Source organism: Priapulus caudatus, unplaced genomic scaffold, assembly GCF_000485595.1.
Source record: "Priapulus caudatus unplaced genomic scaffold, Priapulus_caudatus-5.0.1 Scaffold2137, whole genome shotgun sequence".
Classification (NCBI taxonomy): Eukaryota; Metazoa; Priapulida; class Priapulimorpha; order Priapulimorphida; family Priapulidae; genus Priapulus; species Priapulus caudatus.
Genome location: NW_014579198.1, coordinates 1,730 through 9,498, shown reverse-complemented (window position 1 = coordinate 9,498; position 7,769 = coordinate 1,730).

The following is a 7,769-nucleotide window of genomic DNA, read 5'->3' as shown; positions in this document are numbered from 1 at the left end:
TATTCAAGTTTATTTATATTTGAAGATTAAATATGCAAGCTTTTATTTTTAAATTATAAACCCTTAGCAGCTATAGTAAAACTAGTACATATTCACTTGCATCTGTTACGCGATTACGTTTTAGTTGCGTGTTATTTAGATATTAACGTAAAGTTAACAATTTTTTAGTGAGAGCGTTACGTGACTGCGGCGGAGACAGACGGAGAGGGTGAGAGTCATGCTCAGGTCACCCGCAGACTCGTCTACATGATTGTTGCACACAAAGTGCTTCTGGAAGTCAGGTGAGAAAATGAAATGTAAATGTGGCCCATCGTTCTACCTAATCCGCACGCGTTTATTACGAATAAAATAAAACGTACACTCATCATAACCTTTGGTGCGTCTACTATAAGCTTGACGTAATCTAGTAAAGAAATGCGTGTGTAATGTCATTAAATGTGTGTGTGCGCACGCGCAGAGACCTGCTGCCGGAGCTGTATCACGACATGATACCAATTAGCGGCCTGGAGCGGATCGACACCATGCGGATGTCCGTCATGGACGAGTCCCTTGCCACTTGGCAGTATTGCCGCCAATACACCAAATGTGTGTTCCTTGCGTCTGACACGCTGGTACGTTCTTCTCCTTCAACCTCTGTCTTTCCTGCCGCTCTTAACGTGCGCTTTTAAGGCTTTGCGCACACGTTTTCCTTTCCCATATATACGTGATGTGATCCTGCATGTCACTTCAAATTACGTACTCTTTCCCTGCACACGATTTGCGCTGTTGCGCGTTTCACATAATAATGTGTAGATTACCTGGACGAAGATGCGACCATTCATTCTCTCGCAGGTGCACCACAACATCGCCGATCTTGTTCGGCGAACCTCAACTCTCCGCTGTGGCCTACCATCGCCGGTTTCAGACATTCCACAGCAGCGTCATGGTCGTAGAACCGACGGCCGCTCATAACACTTTCAAAAAGTTACAGAAAATGGCCCGAAATTGCGAGGATTTGTTCGACTTTAGCTGTAAGTGACTAAATCTACGTGGAGAGAGCCATAGCGAAATCTGAACGCAAGCTCGAACCGCGTAAATTCTGTAGTGTCTCGTCTACAGGTAATAAGTTACTTGACATATTGACTACATAAATTGCCAACAAGAACCAATAAGCTTGATCAGTGGCGTAGACAGGTCCTCAGTTGTGGGGGGGATGATTTCGCTGTTACTTCCATCATAATGTATATGAAGAGCCGCGAGCGCTTTGGCGCAAAGCCCTTAATGGGTGCGGTCCAGGGGCCCGCCCTAGGGGCCCTGGCGGGGTGCAGGGGCAGAGCCCTTGCCCGTGGTCCAGGGGGCGGAGCCCCCGGAAGCTCTTGGATTTTAGCAATTTAGAACCTTCAAGATGGTCGTTTTTGAGGTAATTTAAAAAAATTGATATTGTAAGTGCAATTTTGTGAATTCTGACGTGCGCCGGGCCTCGAATTTGGCGCACGTCTCCACTGCGGACAGCGCTTCACACTTGAACATCCCCGCGGTCGCGTGCGCATATCCCGCGGAACTGCGCGTCTCATCCGCGCGCAGCGCTCGGGATCAACAGCAAAGCTGTGCCACGCAATCTTGTATCATGTCTCTCTCTACTCTACTGCACTAGCTACAGCTGAAATATTTGATAACTTGGTTAATGCATTAGACTCTCGATTGCATACTTGCTGCATTTTTCTGGACCTTTCCAAAGCTTTCGATACAATATATTACTCACAAAACTGGAACATTATGGTATCAGAGGTATGGCTTTAGATTGTTTTCGATCATACTTAACTAATCGTTATCACTATACATCTATAAATTCATACAAATCAAACTTGGCTGAGACGACCTGTGGTGTCCCTCAATGATCTACCCTAGGTCCACTACTCTTTCTTATTTATGTTCACGATCTCCCCAATGCTACCAATTTTAACACCAGACTTTTTGCTGATGATACTAACCTATTTATGACAAATAAAAACATGGGTGATCTTCAACACTTAGTAAATACCGAAATTAAAAAAATTGACACGTGGATGTCAGCAAATATCCTATCAGTCAACTATCAGAAAACTAAGTTCATGATTATTTCTAACTCAAGGAATCAGAACAACAACTTTAGCGTGAAAATGGGAAACCACCATCTTCCTTCTACATCTACTATAAAATATCTAGGAATCTTCATTGATAATCGTCTTACATGGAAGAATCATATTACCTATATTTCGACAAAAATTGCAAGATCAACAGGTATTATATCTAAACTTAGACACTATATTCCACAAGATCTGCTTACTACTATATATTATTCCCTTGGGATATCCCTATCTAACATACGCAGTATTAACATGAGGTACAGCCAACAAAACTACATTGAAACCTCTACAAACAGCTCAAAATAAAATTGTCAAACTTATAAAATTTGCTCACTGGCGAGACCCTGCAACCCCTTATTTCCACAAATTGTATTTACTCAAACTAATCGACATCTATAATCTAGAGTTAGGTAAATTTTGGTATAAATATAATACAGGGACTCTCCCTGAATTGTTTTGCAACTACTTTAAGAGAACTTCTGATAGGCCTACACATCATTACTAGACTAGAGCAGCAACTAATCCATTTTTCTTTATCCCTACTAGAGTATCTACAAATATTGGTTTTAAATCCATCAAATCTGCAGGAGCAAAATTTTTGGAATTCCATTATTTACAATTACTAAATTACGTAGGCCCTACCATTAAAAAGTTCAGCTATGCGTACAAGGCCCACATGATTCAACAGTACAACTCCTTCATGACTAACTACATGCACCTAGTCAATTTTGATTCTCATGTTGTTTATTCTAGATATTTTGCTTGTATGCGCTTGTTTTTGTAGCTTTAGTTTGATTGGTTTTCTTTTTTTTATACATTCAATCATTACATGAATTGTTAATATAGGCCCATTTAAGTTATTCTTGATTACCATGTAAATATTCTATTTACTGTACATACTGCTTACTGTACTCTGATACTGATTACTCTTGCATGTAATTATTAATTGTCAAATCTAACGTATGTAAAGGTGTTATATATATGTGCTTACAATTCATTATTTTCCTATCTTATGTGACTGCTTATACAATTCTTGGATAAGTATATTTCTTTATTATGCTATATTTCTTCTCACGCGCTATGTATGTTCAGTTTGAAAACCGTTCTGTTTGCTTTGTTATTTATTTTGATTAGTTTTTCATACTATTGAATCATGTCATTGACGATAAATCTGTATATATGGTCCTAAGTTATTCTTTATTAGCATCGTAAATATCTGCGATTACTGTACGCTGTACTTGATTATAATATATTTTCATTTATAAGTGTCGCACACTATTTTGTATATAAACTTTCATGTCTGCTGGCTTGTTCTATTTCCAATTATGTTCAATTTTGCTTTTGTTTTATATTGTTATCATACAACAGTTCTTGTTTCTAAAATATATTTCTCATCATACATCGTTGTCTTTATTGACAGACGTCTTTATACTTATTAATTTCTCTAAGGTTTGGCTGACTAGATGAGTATGATCTTTTTGCCATCCCTATCACTGGCACGTTATGTATATTTTAGTTAAGCACAATCTTTGTATCTGTTGATATTGAAAGTGATAAAATAAACTCTTATCTTATCTTATCTTATCTCTATACGCTACGCACGTCACTGCTAGTGCTGCTGCTACTACTACTGATTCTGCTAGTGACTCAGAGTCCTAGTAGTACAGAGAGTTGCGCCATGGCGAGTCGGGAAAAATCGCGATCAGCGTGAATCGCTGCCGGCATGTTGTTTCCAAATGGTTCACACCGCTGCCGGCTAGTAAGCGCTGTATGGATACGCTGTAGCATATGGTCATAGTTAGATGTTAATGTAGAGCTAATCGTGCTTCAATAAACTCGAGATTTACAGGAGATTATAGGCTAAGGAATGTGTCTATGTTGTAGCTAGATTTATAGAAACTGCAAAAACAATATTACAGCTGCGATGCGAGTGGATGAGTGGAACGCATTTATCTTGTGAATTACAGTATGTCATTATTCTTCCCAAAATGACTAGCTGCTGTGTTTACACTAAGAAAGTGTAGCAATTAAGCTATCATATGGCGCGAAACGCATTTGAGTTAACTTTTCTAGAAATCTAGATACATATAAACACATGTGTTATCTATGCATCTCTGTGATTCTTTGAGTTTATTGAAGCGCGGAGTGTTTAATTAATTAGCAAGCCCTACGCGCGTATCGCCACAGGCTAATGTACGCACGGCTATTGGGCGATAAGAAAGTGTACAATTAAAGCTACAGCGCCCGTATGCCAGGGGGGGTTCGGGGGCGTTCGAACGAACCCCCCGAGCCCCTCCCCCCAAGGCAAAAATTTTTTTTTTTGAAAATTTGCAAGAATTTCACCTCAGATCGCTCCATATTTAGTGTAATAATTGCAAATATCCATCGTGCGGGAGGGTGAACAGTGAACACCCCCCTCCCACACCCTCCCCCCGCTCGGTCGCTTGCTCCCTCGCCTGGTCGCTTCGCGCTCCGAGCAGGGGCGTGTACAGGGGGTGTCAGGGAGTCCGGACCCCCCCCTTGCTCGCGCAGAAAACGCATCTAGGGGGTGTAATTTAAAAAAAATTTCTGGGAGGGGCCCCAGACCCCCCTTCGCGGGCTCTAACTTTGGGTTAGCGTTAGACCCCCCACCTGGTACAAATCGCTGTACCGACCCTGCCGACCAAATTGCTTAACATTGAAAAACGAACCCCCCAACATAAAGCTGGCTACCGGGCTTTCATATGGCGCGAACGATTTGAGTTACTTTCTATAAAATCTAGCTACACATTAGACACATGTCTTAGCTATAATCTCTGTAATTTCGAGTTTATTGAAAGCACGATTAGTCTAATTAATTACTAACGGACCATTGTACAGCGTATCCATACAGCGCTGTACTTAAGCGGCAGCGTGTTGATACATTTGGAAACAACATGGCGTCAAATCCTGAGTTGGCGCACTCTCTGTTATATAGGGACTCTAGCTAGTACTGTTTAGTGGCGAATTAGACCAACTTCCCAACGCTATATCAACCGTTCAACGAACTGTGCAGCGCGTTTAGACTGACGACTGCGAGTTGGCCAACTCGATCAAGCGGTCAGCGTCGACCGCGAACGTATACGCGTGGGGCGATGAATATACACATTATTGCATGTATAAATTCGCGAGGTACCGCACGTACAGTCACAGCGTCAGGATGCCACGAGGGCATTGGATTACCCATAGATATATACAACATACACAACATATGATACAATATATGATACAATATATGATACAATATACGATATATACAATATATAATGTGTTGTATATATCTATGGATTACCGGAGGGGTTGCCCATTGGATTTGTCCATGCTCGTGATGCCGACCTCCTCTTCATACGCACGTACGCGTGTACGTGCGCGTACGCGTGTACATAGCTCCCCCCCCGTGTACAACAGGTGTACGTGAGTGCATCTGCCGTACACAGATGGATATAACTGCACGCGTGCATGTATCCGCGCATACACGCGTGCGTGCGTATACACGCATGCGCCCACGTATACGCATGCACGCTCTGTGACTGTGCACGAGTCTTTGCGTCTGTGCGTGCGGTACCTCGGGTTTTATGAGAGTCGTGTTAGCTTACTTGCCTGACTTGCAGTGTTTGTTATTCAATAATCCGTGAGTTCTGTCTGCACGGTGGGCGGGATTTGCCTGTCGTCGTCGTCGTCGTCGTCGTCGTCGTCGTCGTCGTCGTTGTCGTCGTCGTTGTCATCGTCGTTGTCGTCGTCGTCGTCGTCGTCGTCGTTGTCGTTTTCGTTTTTGTTGTTGTTTGTTTTTATTGTTTATTAGTTTGTTGTGCTGTTTCTTGTTGGCGGCGGCAACGGAGAGGAGAACAGGGAGTAGAGAAAGATGTTGGGGATGCGAATTAGAATCAGTGAGTAAGAGACGGGTGAGCAGCAATGATTAGGGTTGGCTTTACGGTTGCATAATTCCTTCCTTATGATTTCCTCTCTCGATGTTAAACTGGTCGTCTGTCGTAAACTATTAGTGCATCTAGCCGAGCGGTCGGGTTGCGAAAATTTTGGCTCGCTCTCTTTTCCCTCTCTCTCTCCCTCTCTCTCTCTCTCTCTCTCTCTCTCTCTCTCTTTTCTCTCGTCTCTCTCTCTCGCTCTCCGTCTCTCTCTCTTTCGCTATCTCTCGTCTTCTCTCTTCTCTCTCTCTCTCTCTCTCTCTCTCTCTCTCTCTCTCTCTCTCTCTCTCTCTCTCGTTCTCTCTCTCTTTCTCGCTCGCTCTATTTCTCTCCCCTCTCTTCCCTTATCTCTCATCCTCACTGTCTTATGTGTACTCACAGCGACACAAGCATTATTCACACACACACACACAGCACACCACACACACCACACAAGCGACACACACAACCACACACCAACAAGCACACACACACCATCACACCATCACTCAGCCATGTTCAAACTGAAGCTCGTTGATGTAACTACAACCCTCTCTACTCGTCGTCTGAGTTCCCCCCGGAATCGGCACCTGCGCATGTACGTGCCGCGCACTGTTCGGTTGATGAGGCACCTTGTTTCTCTGTAATTGCAGGCTCCGCGCGTCTCGCGAGTCCCCGTGGTCGGCACGCTCGGCGACGACTAGCGTCCACAGTAAATGACGTAGAAACGCAATGTGGAACACGCAAAAGAGAGCGTGAGTGGCCGCAAGCAGGTGGCGCCATCCGCATAATTCTGACCTTACTACCTGTCGCTGGGGTTGCGCACTGGCCCGCCTCATTTCCATTCGCTACCCTAAGGTATAAGCGAATGTGACATCGCCACCTGTCGGCGACATAGCGGCCGTAAAGTAAAGTATGAGCTCAATGTTACACGGCATTTAAAACAAAACGTTGACGCCGGACAGTTGGTAATAACGCATTGCAATTTTTTTTGCCCTTTCACTTTGATTGTGATTCAAAATTTCTCATTTTTGGTCCGCAGCACTCCCGCAGCAATTGTTCCCTATGCTAATATACATGAACTGAGCTCGCGTGCGCTGCGTCACCAGTTGGAGGTATCCGTCAATGGTTCTGTAATATTCTTTTCGCATCTTATTGGGTGTGTTGTTTTATTTTATTAGTCATGATTAACGCGCATTGCGCTCTGGTTGTAAATCACGGGTGTTGCTCGAAAACACGGCGTCGAAGGAGGTGCCGTTACGTGGCAAGAGCATCTTAGTCATTCGTACGCTTCAAAGACCAAATTCTTTCCACAGTCATACTTCCGGGCTAGACATTTGGCCTCTATTTTCCCTAACCCTAACCCTTAATCCTGAATCCTAACCCTAACCCTAACTTCACACCCTAACCCCTTAAGCCCTAACCCTAACCCTAACCCTGACCTTAAACCCTTAATCCTAACACAGTCAGCCACATCCATCAAACAACGCTGACCTTCCGTTCGAACGCCCGTGTTTCTGAGGGGGAAATGCTAATCCCGGCGTGGAGAGACGATACGCAACGTTGGCGCACTAGTGTTAGAATAGGTTAGGTATCAGGGTTAGTGTTAGGGTTTAGGGTTAGGGTTAGGTTAGGGGTTTTGCATTCATCATAGTCTTCCCCACCACCATAGATAATTTTTAGTGGGATGACACCCCTTAATAGTAATAGATATCGATTATATAGATATTTAGTGTTAAAGAGT